This window comes from Carya illinoinensis, chromosome 13 (genome assembly GCF_018687715.1).
Source record: "Carya illinoinensis cultivar Pawnee chromosome 13, C.illinoinensisPawnee_v1, whole genome shotgun sequence".
Lineage (NCBI taxonomy): Eukaryota > Viridiplantae > Streptophyta > Magnoliopsida > Fagales > Juglandaceae > Carya > Carya illinoinensis.
In genome coordinates, this window is record NC_056764.1 from 16,035,263 (window position 1) to 16,054,562 (window position 19,300).

At 36.4% G+C, this 19,300-nt stretch overlaps 1 non-coding gene across 1 annotated transcript; it reads right to left on the bottom strand.

Annotated features, from left to right (window-relative positions):
• Positions 1 to 5,544: 5,544 nt before the first annotated feature.
• On the bottom strand, positions 5,545 to 5,651 carry LOC122293101. The gene has a single exon (XR_006237158.1). It is a non-coding gene; the product is annotated as a small nucleolar RNA R71 (small nucleolar RNA).
• Between the last annotated feature and the right edge of the window lie 13,649 nt (positions 5,652 to 19,300).

Consider the following 19,300-nt stretch of genomic DNA (forward strand, 5'->3'; position numbering starts at 1 on the left):
CTTTGATGCTCGGCCTTCACTTGACGGCATGTACGGCATTTCTCAACATACAAGGCAATATCCCTCTTCATTCCATCCCACCAATAATTTTTCTTCAGGTCCCGGTACATCTTTGTACTGCCAAGATGAACTGAATAAGGGGCCGCATGAGCTTCTGCCATGATCCGCTCCTTGAATTCTGAATCTTTGGGGACAACTCTGCGATCTCGGAACCAAAGTATTCCATCTTTATCCATACTACCACAAAGGAATCCAGATAAATCAAAATATCATCAATAAACACTACCACAAAAGAATCCAGATAAGGTCGAAATACTTGATTCATTAAATCCATAAAAGCAGCAGGGGCATTAGCTAACCCAAACGGCATCACCTTAAATTCATAATGCCCATATCTCGACCTGAAAGCAGTTTTGGGCACATCCTTGTCTCTGATCCTCAGCTGGTAGTATCCCGACCTCAAATCAATTTTCGAGAACACAGCTGCTCCTTGAAGCTGATCAAATAAATCATCTATCTGCGGGAGAGGATATTTATTTTTGATGGTCACCTTATTTAATTCCCGATAATCGATGCACATGTGGAGGGTTCCATCTTTCTTTTTAACAAACAAAACTGGCGCACCCCATGGCGACGTACTAGGTTGAATAAATCCCTTATCTACCAGCTCTTGCAATTGAGTCTTCAACTCTTTTAATTCAGCCAGTGCCATGCGATAAGGAGCTTTATGTACAGGAGCCGCTCCAGGTTCCAAGTCTATAACAAACTCTATTTCCCGAATAGGGGGTAGTCCGGGCAAGTCATCCACAAACACATCGGGGAATTCTTCCACAACTGGAAAGTCTACCAAAGACTTCTTCTCAGACGGCGCAGACACCATTTGAACTAAGAATGCATCCGCTCCCCATGCAATCTCTCTTCTTGCTTGAATTGCCAATATAATTATCGACTTTTCTTTTAACTTACTCCCCGCAAATTCCAAACAATCACCATCTGGAAGCTGAAAGGTAATTACCCGGCTTCTGCAATTAATACTCGTAGAATATCGGTATAGCCAATCCATCCCGAGGATGATATCAAAACCCAACAGCTTAAACACCACCAAATCAGCATCCAAGAACCTTCCATCAAAATTTAACGGGCATCCCAACGCAACCTTGGAGCACCACACCATTTCACCACCTGGTAAAGCCACTACCAATGACTTTGGCAAAGGTTCCGTGACCAAATTACACATCCGCGCAAACGTGGAAGATACAAATGACTGTGAAGCACCGGAATCAAATAAAGTGCAAGCATAAAACTCATACAAATGGACTCTCCCTAAACCAAACACATAACCCATGAAATCCAAAAAAAAAAAAAAGGAGAAACCAAATACACCAAAAATTAAATCCAACATAAAATTAAATTAAATTAATCCATACTTGTAATTACTCCAGCATCATGGGTCGCTGGTGCCTCATCATCCACATCTCCGGGTGTGACAGCATAAACCCGGGCTTGCACTGCTTGCCTTGGATTTGTTCTTCCACCACGTCTATCTCCACAGCTTTCTTGAATAGGTCTTGGACACTCTCGGGCAAAGTGATCCTGCTGGCCACAATTATAACATCGAGCCCCACCAGAAGGACACTCACCCACATGAGCTCTATTACAAACTCCGCAAACAAGCACACATCCTCCCATGCGAACACCTGAGGATGCTTGCGGTCGAGTTCCGGTCCGCTGAACAAATTTCTGAGGCGAACCCAAGCTGTTTCCTTAACTAGAAAAACTCTGCCTCTTATGCCCTGGAGGGGAGCCCATACTCAGATTATTCTCTCGCTCCACAAGGGTGGCCACATCCACTAAGTCCTGAAAAGTGGATATCCGATGACTGACCACCATACGGCGTATGTCAGGGCGTAGTCCCTCCTGAAAACGCTCAGCTCGCATCTCCTCTGTGGCGATAAGGTGGGGAGCAAATCGCCCAAGTTCTATAAACCTTCGGGCGTACTGTTCCACTGTCATGCCTCCTTGGACCAAATTTGAGAACTCTCTTGCCTTTTGCTTCCTTACCGATGCGGGAAAGAAGCGGTCGTTAAATTCTTTCTTGCAGCGCTGCCAGGTTACAGCGGTGAATGATCCCAACTCTGCTTCTACCATCACCCTCTTGGTATTCCCACCAATCAAAAGCGGTGCCTTGCAACAGATAGCTGGCGTAGAGTACCTGTTGCGCCTCGGTGCAACCACACACCTCAAAAGTTCTTTCCAGGTCTTTGATCCACTTTCCAGCTTGAAGTAGATCCTCTTCTCTAGTGAAGTGTGGAGTCCTATGTGCCAGAAAGCACTCATAGGTGCATCCGGCTTGCACCATGCCACTAGATCCTCCCGGGTATAGTCAAGGCCCTCCCTAATGTGGCCAAGGACCTCCTGGTTGCAGCCAAAGTCCTCCTTGTTGCAGACAAGGCCCTCCTTTTGGCGGCCAGGGACCCCCTTGTTGTGGCCAAGGTCCTCCTGGTTGTGGCCAAGGCCCTGTCTGCTGTGGCCTAAGATTCTGCTGCATAAACTCCGTCATCTGCCGTATTGCTTGGTCTATGGAGTCATCTCTTGAGGTATTGTCCCGTCGCTCCTGAGTAGATTTACTTGGTCTCACCTTTTTTCTTGCCACAACACAACTCTTGACCCTCCTTTAAGAAAACAAATAAAACCATCATAAAGGCAAAAACCAAAACCAACACCACACAGCAAGAAACAAAAGAAACCAGCATGCAAAAACATAACCAAATAAATAAAAACAAGCAAACAAGTTCAAACAAATAAAACAAATCAAATAACAAATTTACTTAACATAAGTTTTTAAAACACAACCTTAAAAATATTCTGGTACTACCTACGGGACATGTGGTTTTACCCAGAGCCAAACCGCTCTGATACCACCTGTGACGCCTCCCAAATCCCCACGCACGGACACGGAGAAATCGAGACGTCCGGATGATGACAACCCAGGTCACCACCCTATCGACGAGTGCCAAGTGTGTGTAAAAGCAACAAATGTGCACAACGATTATCAAGATCTATACACCCATGACCAAAATCATTGCCCATGAAACTTGAAATTTTCAATGTATCCCTATAAAATTATGAAATTATCTATTAATTTTCTTGAACAAATTAGTTAGATCTTAATTATCAAGATTTTATAATGAATCAAATACTTAAAATAAATAATCAAAGTTGCAAGACACAACGATTAGTTACAAAGGGAAACCCTTTAAAAAATTCTTTAAAGGTAAAACTCAACAAGGCAACCATACTCAAGAAAGTAAATCCTATTATTTAAAAATCAATTACAAGTAATTCTCAATTACAAAATCTTTATAACTTGACTCTCTTACTTGTCCAGACAAATGACCCATTTGTCTTCAACTGTATTAGCGACAAGAATCTCTCGCGATTTTCAAACTATTGACTTCCTTCCTGGAACTCTAGTGGCTGAAATATAATCAACGATCATTTACACTTGAAGCATGATCACACTCAAACAGAGACCATAAATACAAAAATTCACTAAGAAAGTTTCTCACTAAAATATGCACTAAAAAGTGCTCCAGAAAATATGTAGATCTGGATCTCTACAGATCCTAACGAATAGGATCTCTTAGATAAAAAATTCTTGAAAGAGTGATGGCTTGCAAAAATTTCGTATTGCAGATTTTACAAGTTCGCTCGAGCGGAGGCTTTTGGCCGCTCGAGTGAATTCAGGCAGATTCAAACGCTCGACTGCCGCTCGACAGGGAGCTCGAGCGGGTTGCTAAAAAACAAAGATCGCTCGATCGGAGACATTGGCCGCTCAAGGGAAATCAGGTAGAGTCGAACGCTCGACGTGCGCTCGACACCCCGCTCGAGCGAACATCGTATTTTGATAGATCTAGGGTCTTCTGCCGTCAAACTATATAAAAGGGATTTTTCACTCTATGGCTGCACTTTTGGACTGGAGAACACTTTTTGGGACTGAAAAAGACAGCTAGAATGATTCAATTCATCTGTTTTGGAGAGGGAATTCCAATTATTGCACGTACATTGGAATCATACACGAGCATAGACGGGAGAAAAACATTGAATCATTTCCTTGAGTTTTTGAAGACAAGATGCGGCTGCGAGGAGTATTTTTCAGTGTTTATTTTCTTCCAATCTTCTCAGAATAATTATGGTGAATTCGTTTATGTTGAATTCCATTTCTAGTATGAGCTAAATTTTATTCATTCTAGGAAAACGATGTAACCTATTTCTGAACTATGCTTGATTGTCTATGCTAATTTAAGGCAATTCTCTCTTTGTTTATCTGATTTATTTTGAGTTTATTGCTTCTAATTAACTGGCCATTGATTAGATGATATTTAATCTTGTGATTTGCTATCGAAAGAGGGAATCATAGGGTAGATCTTGAATATTTTAGCATAGGTAAGTATAGAGATCGAAAGACTTGTTTGAACCTATGTAGTAATTAAATCATTGGTCTTATTGCTTTCTTGCTTTATTAATTTGCATATTCTTGTGTGAATTGATGAACAAGAATAATTTCCAATTGACTATCGAAAGAGGCTGTTGGATGGATTAGAGATTTGCTAATGAACAAAAAGAATTAAATTAAATTAGCTGGATGAGAAAAGCATAGTGAAGAATTAGGTGAAATCGATTTCCTAGAAGTTTTCTTTCCCATTAATTTGATCTTCGAACGTCAGTTTTATTTCATTTGCGTATTACTCTTTGAGTTGATCTTAGTTTAATTGGCAACTACAAAAATCTTAGTGATTCCTCTAGATAAAATCAAGATTAGTATAATTTTGGTATTTGGCAATAGTAAGGTACCAATCCCTGAGGATGATTCTCTTCTTATCACTTTATTATAAAACTACGATATTGTGGACTTGCAGTTTTGCACCGATCAAGTTTTTGGCGCCGTTGCCGGGGATTGGTTTATTCTTATTCTTTTTGTCAATATCGATACAAAGTAATCTTGGTTTTAATTTACAATTTTATTTTATCTTTGCTCTACAGGTGTGTTTTTGACATTGGATGCGCTGTGCTAGATCTCGTGATATTATTCCTGTTGATCCGGAGATTGAAAGAACTCTTAGATCACTAAGAAGAAATAAGATACTAGCCATGGCTGAAGAAGAACGTGAGGCACTACCACGCACCTTGAAGGATTATGTACGACCAGTTGTGAATGGAAATTACTCGAGCATAATGCGCCAGACAATTAATGCCAACAACTTTGAACTCAAACCAGCTTTGATTAGCATGGTCCAGCAGGCTCAATTCAGTGGATCGCCACTGGATGATCCCAATATTCATTTGGCAATGTTCTTGGAGATTTGTGACACTGTGAAGATTAATGGTGTTATTGAAGACACCATTAGACTGAGATTGTTTCCTTTTTCTTTGAGGGACAAGGCTAGAGATTGGTTACAATCTCTAAAACCGAGAAGCATCATTAGTTGGCAGGACATGGCTGAGAGGTTTCTTACTAAATTCTTTCCTCCTGCAAAAACAGCCCAACTCAGGAGTGAGATTGGCCAGTTCAAGCAAAATGATTTTGAGTCACTCTATGAAGCGTGGGAGAGGTATAAAGACTTGGTTCGACATTGCCCACAACATGGATTGCCAGATTGGTTGCAAGTTCAGATGTTCTATAACGGGTTAAATGGGCAAACTTGAACTATAGTTGATGCTGCTTCTGGTGGAACTTTGATGTCAAAAACAGTTGAGGGTGCTACTGCCCTTTTGGAAGAGATGGCCTCAAACAATTATCAATGGTCAACTAAGAGGACTTTGGCTAAGAAAGTTGCTGGAATTCATGAATTGGAGCCGATAGCAGCCCTTTCAGCTCAAGTAGCTACTCTATCTCATCAGATTTCAGCCTTGACAACACAAAGGATACTACAAAGTATAGAATATGTTGCATCTACAAATATAACAGTTCCAAGTAATGAAGCAAGTCAGGAACAAGTTCAATATGTCAACAATCGGAACTACAACTATCGTGGTAATCCTATGCCAGATTACTATCATCCAGGGCTTAGAAATCATGAGAATTTTTCATATGGAAATATGAAGAATGTGTTGCAACCTCGTCCTCCTCCAGGATTTGATAGCCAACCAAGCGAGAAGAAGATGTCACTTGAGGATGCCATGGTTTCCTTTATTTAGGAGACCAATGCAAGGTTTAAAAAGACTGATTCACAGTTGGACAACATTGAGACTCATTGTAGCAATATGGGAGCCACTATGAAGAATCTTGAAGTGCAAATTGGGCAACTAGCCACTACCATCAATGCCCAACAAAGAGAAGCTTTTCCTAGCAACACTGAAGTGAATCCAAAGGAACAATGCAAGGCCATCACACTTAGGAGTGGAGAAGAAATTGAGAGGTCACCATTAAAGGAGAGCAAATCCACCCCTACCGCTGTGAACAATGGCCAAAGCAAGGATCGAGTAGAAGAAGAGGAGATTGTCAATGAAACCGACTTGCCTCCAACAATTTCATTTCCTGACAATCCTCCTATTCTCACTCCTTCACTTCCTTACCCTCAGCGTTTTCAAAAGAAAAAATTAGATAAGCAATTTTTAAGTTTTTGGATATTTTTAAGAAAATTCACATAAATATTCCTTTTACAGATGCCTTGGAACAAATGCCAAACTATGTCAAATTCCTGAAGGACATCATTTCCAAGAAGAGAAGATTGGAGGAGTTTGAAACAGTTAAACTTTCTGAAGAATGTTGTGCCATTCTTCAAAAGAAATTGCCTCAAAAATTAAAAGATTCGGGGAGTTTCACTTTGCCTTGCACTATTGGGAATTCATTTTTTGATAGGGTTTTATGTGATCTTGGTGCTAGCATTAATCTTATGCCACTTTCTATATCCAGGAAATTAGGACTTGGAGAGATGAAGCACACAAAAATTTCCTTGCAACTAGCGGATCGATCCATCAAGTATCCACGTGGAATCATAAAAGACGTATTGGTAAAGGTGGATAAATTTATTTTTCCTGCTGATTTTGTGGTGTTAGACATGGAAGAAGATGAAGAAGTCCCTCTAATTCTTGGCCGACCATTCTTGGCCACGGGAAGAGCTTTGATTGATGTTCAAAAGGGTGAATTGACATTGAGAGTTAATAAGGAAGAAGTTATGTTCAACATCTACTAAGCCATGAAATTTCCAGAAGATCCAAGTACTTGCTTTCGGGTAGATGTCATTAAGCAATGTGTAGAAGAGGCCTTTCAAAAAGATATGCCATCCAATCACCTAGAACGCTGTATCACCACTTCATCTCATGCTTTTGATTTTAATAATTCTGCTGTTTGTGAATCTAACTTGCCTTTTGTTAGTGAAAAATTTCTCCACTATGTTTTTGCTTTGGGAGCATTACAGCAGGTTACATCATGTAGTAATGAAGTGGAGAAGCTAGAGCCGATGGTACCAAAGATTGAATCTGAAAATGCTATAGAAAAGATGCAGAAAAATACAACTCCGGAGTTGAAGCAATTACCTGAGCATCTTCACTATGCGTTCTTGGGGGATAGTGATACCTTTCCAGTAATTGTTGCTACATCACTCACACTCGAAGAAGAGGAAAAGTTGTTGCGTGTATTGAGGGAGCATAGAACAGCCTTGGGATGGACTATTTCTAACATAAAAGGAATAAGTCCCTCCATTTGTATGCACAAGATTTTAATGGAGGAGCTTTACAAGCCAACGATCGAGCACCAAAGAAGATTAAATCCAGCAATAAAGGAAGTAGTGAGAGCTGAAAGTTTGAAACTCCTTAATGCTGGAATCATTTATGCTATTTCAGACAGCTCATGGGTAAGTCCAGTGCAAGTTGTACCAAAGAATGGTGGAATGACGGTGGTGAAACATGACAATAATGAGTTCATTCCTACAAGAACGGTCACGGGATGGCATGTATGCATGGATTACCGCAAGTTGAATAAAGCAACAAGAAAGGATCATTTTCCACTTCCATTCATTGATCAAATGTTGGATCGATTGGCTGGGTACTCCTATTATTATTTTTTGGATGGTTATTCAGGGTATAATCAGATTGCTATAGCTCCTGAAGATCAAGAGAAAACTACATTCACATGCCCTTATGGAACGTTTGCTTTTAGGAGGATGCCCTTTGGATTGTGCAACGCTCCTGCGACATTTCAACGTTACATGATGGCTATCTTTTCTGATATGGTGGAAGATATAATGGAACTTTTCCTGGATGATTTTTCAGTTTTTGGTACATCTTTTGATCATTGTTTGCATAACTTAGCTCTTGTTTTGCAGAGATGTGAAGATAAGAATCTAGTCTTGAACTGGGAGAAGGGTCATTTCATGGTTCAAGAAGGGATCGTGCTTGGCCATAGAGTGTCATCTAAAGGAATTGAGGTGGATCGAGCCAAAATTGCAACCATAGAGAAACTACCACCTCCAAAGAATGTGAAGGGAATCAGAAATTTTCTAGGACATGCAGGATTTTATAGAAGATTTATCAAGGATTTTTCTAAACTCTCTAAACCTTTTATGTAATCTTCTTGAGAAAAATTCTGCATTTGACTTTGATATTGTTTGTTTACAGGCCTTTAATGCACTCAAGGAGAAACTAATTTCAGCACCAATTTTGATTGTGTCTGATTGGAGTCAACCTTTTGAAGTTATGTGCGATGCAAGTGACTTTGCAATTGGAGCAGTGTTGGGGCAAAGGCGAGACAAGCTGTTTAGAGCCATCTATTATGCAAGCCAGACATTGAATGAAGCTCAATTGAATTATACGACAACTGAGAAGAAGATGCTTGTTGTGGTGTTTGCTTGTGACAAATTTCGATCCTACCTCATTGGTACAAAGGTGATAGTGTTCACTGATCATGCAGCACTTTGCTATTTGTTTGGCAAGAAGGATGCTAAGCCTAGACTAATTCGTTGGATCCTACTTCTTCAAGAATTTGATTTGGAGGTTCGAGACAAGAAAGGAAGTGAAAATTTAGTGGCTGACCATCTCTCTCGGTTAGAGCAAGAGAAAGAAAAAACAGATTCAGTGGTCCAAGAGGCATTCCCTGATGAGCAGTTGTTTGCATGTGAGATCAAGCTTCCGTGGTATGCTGATATTGTTAACTACCTAGCTTATAAAGTTTTACCACCTGATCTTACTTACCATCAACGTAAGAAGTTCTTGCATGATGTGAATTATTATCTTTGGGATGAGCCTTTACTGTTCAAAAGATGCCCTGATCAAATCATTAGAAGATGTGTGCCAGAAGAAGAGATGCAAGACATCCTCCATCATTGCCATTCATCATCATATGGAGGACACTTTGGAGCCACTCGTACAGCAGCTAAGGTACTTTAAAGTGGGTTCTTTTGGCCTTCTATTTTTCGTGATAGTTACACTTTGGTGAAAACTTGTGACCGATGCCAACGTATGAGAAATATTTCAAGGCGTCATGAGTTACCACTGAAAGGTATCTTAGAAGTTGAGTTGTTTGATGTTTGGGGAATAGATTTTATGGGGCCTTTTCCTCCTTCTTTTGGTTTTGCTTATATCTTATTAGCAGTTGACTATGTGTCAAAATGTGTGGAAGCAATTGCTACAACAACAAATGATGCAAAGGTAGTGCTCAAATTTTTGCACAAGAATATATTCACAAGATTTGGCACTCCACGAGCTATTATTATGATGAAGGGACTCACTTTTGCAACAAGTTGTTTGTAAATCTTCTTTCTAAATATGGTGTAAAGCACAAGATAGCACTTGCTTACCATCCTCAAACTAATGGCCAAGCTGAAATTTCAAATAGAGAAATCAAGAACATCCTTGAAAAGACGGTCAAAACCAATAGAAAGGATTGGGCGAAGAAGCTTGATGATGCTTTGTGGGCATACCGTACAACCTTTAAAACACCTATCGGGATGTCCCCATACCGATTAGTGTTTGGAAATGCATGTCATCTTCCTGTGGAGTTGGAGTATAGAGCTTATTGGGCTGTAAAAAAGTTTAACTTTGATTTGAAGGTAGCAGGTGAAAAGTGACTTCTTCAATTGAATGAGATGGAAGAGTTCCGGAATGATGCATACGAAAATGCAAAGATCTATAAAGAAAGGACGAAGAAGTGGCATGACAAACAGATTCTTAGGCAAGAGTTTGCTCCAGGACAACAAGTTTTACTCTTCAATTCACGACTCAAACTCTTTCCAGTAAAGTTGAAATCAAGATGGACAGGTCCTTATACAATTCATGAAGTTTTCTCTTTTGGAGCAGTAGATTTGAAGGACAAGACAGGGAATATTTTCAGAGTTAATGGTCAGAGAGTGAAGCACTACTATGGAGAACAAATGGAGAGGAACTATGCATTTATTCCTCTTGGAGATCCTAATTGATGATGATTGAAAAGTCTGGCTGTAGACTTTAAAACAAGCGCTTATGGGAGGCAACCCATTGATCTTTCTTTCATTCTTTCATTTATTTTATTATATTTATTTATTTAGTTTTAATAAATTAGTTTTTGATGCAGGTTTATTTAGCATGAATAAAGAGCTGAAAAATTTAAAACTTCGGAAGATTCATCATGCAACCAGGGAAGTTCCCTTTATTTCTTCAATCCTTTTTACTTTTGCATTACAATGAGGACGTTGTTTAGTTTAAGTTTGGGGGTGTAAACTCCTATTGTCATTTGATCCTCTTGTTTTCTAAGTCTTGGGTTGTTGACGGGTTGTTTGATTCTCTTACCGAGCATGCATTGGAGTAAGATTTAATTCTCTATAACTCTGAAATTTGTGATTGAAGATGGTTTTGAGAAAAATTTTCAAAAATTTCATTTATGACAAGTGGGGTTTTGTGGGTACTTTGGTTTAAATCTTTGACATTGAACATAATTGAGCACATAGTCATTTTTCTCTTATTCCATTTTGCATATGAAGAGAAGAAGTTGAATTAATTGAAAGAGAGAAGTTCGATTTTTCTTTGTTCTAGAATCCGTTGATGGGTCCTTGAGGCGAAATCCTAGTTGAGACCAAATATTAGAGAAATGATCTAGGCATTTCTTTGACGTAACCAAAAAGCTTTCCCAGCCGTCCTAAATATCATGCCATCATTACATGGTGTGTTTCCATAGTCACCCCCTTGAGCCTTCATAAGCCTTTATTTATTCTTTGAACTACATAAACCATACCCGCTCTAAGCCTGAAAAACAATGAATCTACCTTTGATAGTTTGAGAAAATACTTTGGTGGAGAGTACATTTAAAAGAGAAAATTTGTTTCATGATGAACCGTATTATGTTTGCTCTGTTTGATCAAAGAAGAAGAAAAAGAAGAAAGGAAGTGACTGAAAAAAAAAATGTCACTAAGCGGAGTGTGAATTACCTCAAATTTTGTTAAGGGAATTGTTGGTATTGCATTAGTGATTACAGTAATAATAATGCCACAAGTATGAGCATATTGCCAAGAAAGAGCTATGATTTGAATCATGTGGGTATCTCTTTTAGTGTTCTTTTCACTAAGTATTTTCCAAGTTTGCTTTGATTTTCCATATCCAGTTTTTTCTTAACCCTCACCTTGTGGCCTATCATTACAACCTTATTAAAGACCTTTTGATCTCTGATTTTGGTATTGACTACATTAGTGGAGATGATTTCTGAAAATTAGACTTATGGGGTTAAGTTTTAAGAGAATTCTTCTGATTTTGGTTGTTCTACTTTTATCTGAGTTTGCAAGTGGTTTGAGGTTAAATTGACTATATCACACCCACACTCAAGGTCTTAGCTTTAGGTTGAAGTAAACGCCTAACTCTTGCTTGACAAATTGCAAAATTTTTTATTGATTTTCTTGCTATCTTTGATGTTAAAAGAGTAAGATACTAGAGATGAAATCTAAATTCATAAAAGCTTGGTGAGTGATGCTACTTCTCTTTCGGGTCGAGTTGATATTGCCTAAACTATCATTTGCTTTTCTTTTTGTTTGAGGACAAACAAAGTTGTAAGTTTGGGGGTATTTGATGACTTGCAAATATTTCATATTGCAGATTTTACAAGTTCGCTCGAACGAAGGCTTTTGGCCGCTCGAGCGAATTCAGGCAGATTCAAACGCTCGACTGCCGCTCGACAGAGAGCTCGAGCTGGTTGCTGAAAAACAAAGCTCGCTCGAGCGGAGACATTGGCCGCTCGAGCGAAATCAGGCAGAGTCGAATGCTTGATGTGCTCTTCATAGGACGCTCGAGCGAAATCAGGCAAAGTCGAACGCTCAACGTGCGCTCGACACCCCGCTCGAGCAAACATCGTATTTTGACAGATCTAGGGTCTTCTGCCGTCAGACCATATAAAAGGAATTTTTCACTCTATGGCCATACTTTTTGACTGGAGAACACTTTTTGGGACGGAAAAAGACAGCTAGAAGGATTCAATTCATCTGTTTTGGAGAGGGAATTCCAATTATTGCACGTACGTTGGAATCATACATGAGCATAGACGGGAGAAAAACACTGAATCATTTCCTTGAGTTTTTGAAGACGAGTTGCGGCTGTGAGGAGTATTTTTTAGTGTTTATTTTCTTCCAATCTTCTCAGAACAATTATGGTGAATTCGTTTATGTTGAATTTCATTTCTAGCATGAGCTAAATTTTATTCATTCTAGGAAAACGATGTAACCTATTTCCGAACTATGCTTGATTGTCTATGCTAATTTAAGGCAATTCTCTCTTTGTTTATCTGATTTATTCTGAGTTTGTTGCTTCTAATTAACTGGCCATTGATTAGATGATATTTAATCTTGTGATTTGCTATCGAAAGAGGGAATCATAGGGTAGATCTTGAATATTTCAGCATAGGTAAATATAGAGATCGAAAGACTTGTATGAACCTATGTAGTAATTAAATCATTGGTCTTATTGCTTTCTTGCTTTATTAATTTGCATATTCTTGTGTGAATTGATGAACAAGAATAATTTCCAATTGACTATCGAAAGAGGCTGTTGGATGGATTAGAGATTTGCTAATGAACAAAAAGAATTAAATTAAATTAGCTGGATGAGAAAAGCATAGTGAAGAATTAGGTGAAATCGATTTCCTAGAAGTTTTCTTTCCCATTAATTTGATCTTCGAACGTCAGTTTTATTTCATTTGAGTATTACTCTTTGAGTTGATCTTAGTTTAATTGGCAACTACAAAAATCTTAGTAATTCCTCTAGATAAAATCGAGATTAGTATAATTTTGGTATTTGGCAATAGTAAGGTACCAATCCCTAAGGACAATTCTCTTCTTATCACTTTATTATAAAACTACGATACTGTGCACTTGCAGTTTTGCACCAATCAAAGAGTTTTAGTTGAAGTAGGATTCTACGGATGGATAGAATATGTCATGAGGACGTCTCTTGACGAATTGCTGACATTTCGCGAGACTCAATATTGTTTAAAGATAAGTCAATAATTATTTTACATTCATCCAATAATTTCAAATATAATGATAAGATAAGTTTTATCATATAATCAACTAATCCTAATCAATTTTTACATTTACAATCTCCCCCTTTGGCGGATTGATGACAAAACAACTTAATGAATGTAATATAAAACCTGTCAAAAGCACAGACAGCACATCAAAAAATCGAGTAGAAATTCCAAGCAAATAATCAAGAATAAAACTTATGTCTAGTAAAAATAAACTTTTTCCCCCTCGACAAATTCATTAAACTTCCTCTCAACAATACACTTACTAAAACTCTTCTTAAATTTCACAACACCAAAATATTTCAACATATTTTAATTTGTTCTTCCAATACTCCTTATTTTTGTCAGTAATCTAACAAAACACAAAAGAGAATAAATATCACTTATGTGTACTAAGTTGAAGATACTAAGAAAGACATAATGAACAACTCCAATGTGTCTTAACTTTTCATGAATTAAATTCACCCAATGTTGGTCCCTGACATAGACCAACACTCACAATTTCTCACACACAACACTTTAATAATATTTTTTTTATTACTTCATGTATTTTATAAATAAAATGAAAAAACATAAAAATAAAAAATATGGAAGAATCAAAGCCTTATTTTTATTTTTATAAATATATATATTTTTATTTTTATTTTTTATTTTTAAATATGAGCATTGAGATAATTAACGTGCTTAGATGTATCTTAGGTCAACCATTGTGTATCTCACAAAACAAATCTGATCATTTACACCCTCTCATTTGCCACAATAACTATGGATGTTCAATCCTCATAAGATCATTAATGTTAAAGTTCATGTGAGTATGTGAGTGAGGAAACTTATATAAGGTAGTAACTCTTTATTTTATTTATTTTTCTTCAATATATTTTTATAATATTATCATATCAATATTTTCTTCCTATAGATGCTCCCAAGAGATTGTCACTCATAATAAATTCAAACTTTATGCTAGGGTCTAGATACATGAGCATCTCCTCCAAACACAAGTTTGCACAACCCCATTTTTTTATGTCCATTTTTGTTACTCATCTTTTTCCATAATGATTAGAACAACGATTCTTTTTATAAGGACTTAAGGAGATAGATCCGTATAGGGTGTTAGTCTTTTTCTACAATGATTTAACACCCATTTTTTCTATATGGATCAACTCTTTGTATTTGGCAAGAGAGAACTCTTTATTAATGTACTAGGTTCAACTAGTATTAGTCAATTCAAGGCATGAACTATCGTGAGCATCTCATTAAACAATATAAACTTTATATTATATATGCATACATATAAGTTTCTTACGATGCTTTATAAATGAAATTTGTCAAGATGACTCATAGGGTTAGTATGCACAAAGTGAATTGTACAAAGAAGACAGATGCATAGGTTTAAGAATTTACCATGTGAGAACACAATTGTTCAAACTTTGACATATCAAGCATGCACTTTCCTGAAAGAAAAATTTTGAACCAAACCAAAAAAATTTTTTATATTATATTTTTCTTATTTAAAACTGAAAAACAGAAACATAAAAGTAAAAGAAAAAAATAAAATGCATGTCCTAAACAATGCAATAATATAAAGAATGCAATAATATGCAAGAAGTCCTATCAATTAATGTGAGATGGTATCGTCTTTGACCACCAATTTTGTTTTAAATTTTGGCCTATTCATTTCATCAACATCACTTTATATGATCTTTTCTTTATTTTCAAAGTAAAAATCTGCTAGTTCACCAAGTTTAAGACTTATAGAGGTTATTTGATAACTCAACTCATCAACCTTATTTTCTAAATTCTTTTCCTTCCTTGTATATTTTATTTTTCCTTCTTTTTTCTATATTTTTCTCAAGTCAAAACAATATAGCTTTATATAACCAAGAATACCAAAAAAATGACAAGTAGGAGTAAACTTACCTTTAGACTTGCCTTGGTTGGATTTTCTTGTCATTGATCTATTGTGTGAGGCTCTTGAAACATGAGTTTTAGACACGGTCTTCTTTAGAGCTTCCTTATCTTAACTTCCTTTAACAAAAATGATATCTTTTGTTGAATTAACAGTGAATGACGAGCATTTAAGTTTAATACCTTGGGAAGTCATTTACCTCAAACCCGTGTGATCACAACTAGATTTTTGAAAACTAACCATCTCTTCTAATTTCTGTGTAGATGTGTTTTTTGTTTGCACTCCTGAAACTTTTCCAGTTCTTTTTCTTGTGCAGCATTTTGATCTTTTAATATTGATACTTCAACAACAGAAATTTTTAATGCGTCAGAAACATTATTTTTCTCACTTTCCATAGTAGTAAATTTATTGTACAGCTTCTTGTTGAGTTTTTTTAATTTGATCACTTATTCACACACATCATTGTATACTTCCTATAAGCTTAATTCTTGGTCAGCATCAACAAGTGATACATCTGAATCACTGTAATCTCAACCACTTACAGATTTTGTTATTGCAATCTTAGGAAAATCATTCACAATACTAGAAAAAGCTATAAAAGATTTTTCTTTATTAGATGATGAGCTTGAACTTTCAGAATCTGAATTGTCACTAAGTGTGATATTTAATAATTTTCCTTTAATTTTCTTGAAATTTGGATATTCAATTTTTATGTGGCCATAATCAAAACATTCAGAGCACTTTACTTTATCATTATTTTCATATTTTTCTCTATTACATTATTCAGAATAATTTTTCTTTGCAGAAAATTATTTACCTCTTTTTTTCTTTCTACTAGACTTTTTACTAAACATGAATTTTTTAAACTTTCTTGCTATGAGATCTATATTCTCATTGTTAAAATTTTTTCATCAGAAAATCATCTTGATCCTCTTTTACTATTTTTAAAGCAATAGACTTACATTTTCTTGTTTGAGGAAGTGAGAATTCATACGTTAATAAGGAATCAATCAACACTTCAACCTTTATTGTATCCAAATCTTTACTTTCCCTAATAACAGTAACATTAGGTCGAAATCTTTCAGGTAGAGATCTCAAAATTTTCCTCATGACCCTTGAATCCTCTACCTTCTGGTCGATATTAAACTTAGAATTCACAATATCATTCAGTTTAGTATAAAAATCATTAAAACTCTCATATTCTAACATTTTAATCTCTTCAAATTTTGAGATTAGCATCTGCAATTTTTAATTTTTTACTATTCTTGTACAATCATGTGTAACCTCCAAAATATCTCAAACTTCTTTAACAATCTCACACATAGAGATTCTTTTAAATTCTTTGAGGGATAGCACCATAAAAATAGCATTAAGTCATTTGTTATTCCAATTACAATTGCTGATTTCATCTTTCTTCCAAGCATCTATAGATGTCTCGGGTCTAGTCTATCCACGTTCAATCGAATGCCATACACGTTCATCCAAAGACTTAAGGAAAGGCATCATACAAACTTTCCAATAAGCATAATTTTCCCCATCAAAGTGTGGTGGAACATATAATGACGTTAACATGATTTACAAGGACACGAATCACACTCGAATGAGTGAACAACTCTTTAATACTAATTGAAATTCCTAACTTACCCTTGTAAAATCACGAAATTGTCTATCAATTTTATTGAACAAATTGGTTAAATCTCAATTATCAAAATTATATAACGAATCAAATACTTAAAATAAATAATCGAACTTGTAAGACACAACAATTGATTACAAAGGGAAACCCTTTAAAGAACTCTTTAAAGGTAAAATCCTACGGTGTAGCCAAATCCAAGAAAGTCAATCTTATTTTTAAAAATCAATTACAAGTAATTCTCAATTAATAAACCTTTTATAAATTGACTCTCTTACTTGTCTAGACGAATGACCCATTTATCTTCTACAGCAATAGCAGCTGAAACCTCTGGCAATTTTCAAACTATTGACTTCCCACTTGGAACTCCAGTGACTAAAATCTAATTAACGATCCTTCACATTTGAAGCATGATCACACTCAAACAGAGATGACAAATATAAAAATTAACTAAGGAATTTTCTTACTAAAATATGCACTAGAAAGTGCTATAGAAAATATGTAGATCTGGATCTCTACAGATTCTAACCAATAGGATCTCTTAAATAAATAATCTAGAAAGAGTTTCAGCTGAAGTAAGATTCTGCTGACGGATAGAATCTGTCGCAAACATGTCTCATGACGAATTGCTGACATTTCGCGATAACTCTCTTCTGCAATCACTAATCTCTGTTCAGCTTTCATTCTGGATAAATACAGATCCTCCTGGATTCAATTTTTACCTCAATGATTTATCTAAACAACTTCTAAGACTATTAGATAGACTCAATATTGTTTAAAAATAAATCAATAATTATTTTATATTCATCCAACAATTTCAAATATAATAATAAGATAAGTCTTATCATATAGTCATCTAATCCTAACCAATTTTTGCCTTTACAAAACTTTGATAGTAACATATTCAACAAAAAATCTATTTAGAAGTTTATTTATTGACAAAGTAAATACATTATTGGTGTAAAAACCAGTGATATCATCTAACATATAAGTAGTATGGATGTTTTGACTTTTGAATTTTTTTTTTTTTTATAACTTTAACAAGTCTCACGGTCAAGGAATGGGTAAGACTATCGAGTGAATGGGGCTAATACACAAATGTCGAGGGCTGTGGTAATCCTCCAAGTTTGACATCACCACTGCCACTGCGAATGTTATATGGTATATAATCTCCCAAAATTTGATTAAAGATCTTTGTGCGTACAGATTCAGCAACAAACAAAGGCCTTACCTGGTTTCGAGATAGACCTGTTTGAGTGGCTAAGATGTGCTTGTCTCTGTCTGTGGGATGCCTACAAAGGGATGATAAAGAATACTCGCATTCACATGATATTACAAATTTGAGAGAGAGAGAGAGAGAGAGAGAGAGAGAGAGAGAGAGAGAGTGGCTTACGGGTGAAGAAAATGCTCAAAAAGCCAAGCTCTAGGAATAGCCACTGAGCGTTCTGGTAGGTCGGCCTCTCTGGGGCCTCCATACGTGTTGTCGGGTTTCGAGGAAGCCCAAACTGCCACCACCATATTTGTGCATTTGCAATCTTGGGTCCAAATACTTTAGCTTCAGTGTACTTGCATCACCCTTGCTATTGCTTGTGCCAGCAGAAGGTGATGACAAATCCTCCCCCATTGCTTTTCATGTATGCTTGAGTTGGTCTGTGATGGCATTCTTTACGCACCGAAAGTGCCTCGAAATCGACTTGAGAGCAAGCGAGATGTAAGGAGTGGCAGAACTGAGACCTGCTCCTGATTCAAAGGATGAAACCACCATCTGCATTTGCTGATGATATTTTTTGAACCTTTTGCAAATCTTTGAAAAGTACAACATGCACAGCAATTCAAAATCAGGGTTTGAAATCCATTTATGAGCAATATTGATATTTAACTAAAAGATGCAAACTATATTGTCATTCACATGGGCTTTGTTCCACAAGATAATAAGGTCTTGGGGCATTGGAAAATAAACGACTTATTAAATATTGGACTACACAATATCTACTCAAATCTAAAAACTTTTATACATTTGGAATGCCTAAAGAGTTGCATCAAAAGTCGGTATAAAAATCAAACTTTTGCTATGAGACCTAATACAAAGGTGTAATCTTCTCTATGAAAGCAGCTTAGCATTTCCTTTCATTAATATAATTTAGAACATCACCAACCGCTTAGATGTAGAATTATGCTTCAGATTTTTAACAAATTTGTGACGATTAATGTAAGATCAACCTTCAAAGTATAGAAATAAGAATATATCTTAATAACAAAGCACATAGATAACCAACCTCGT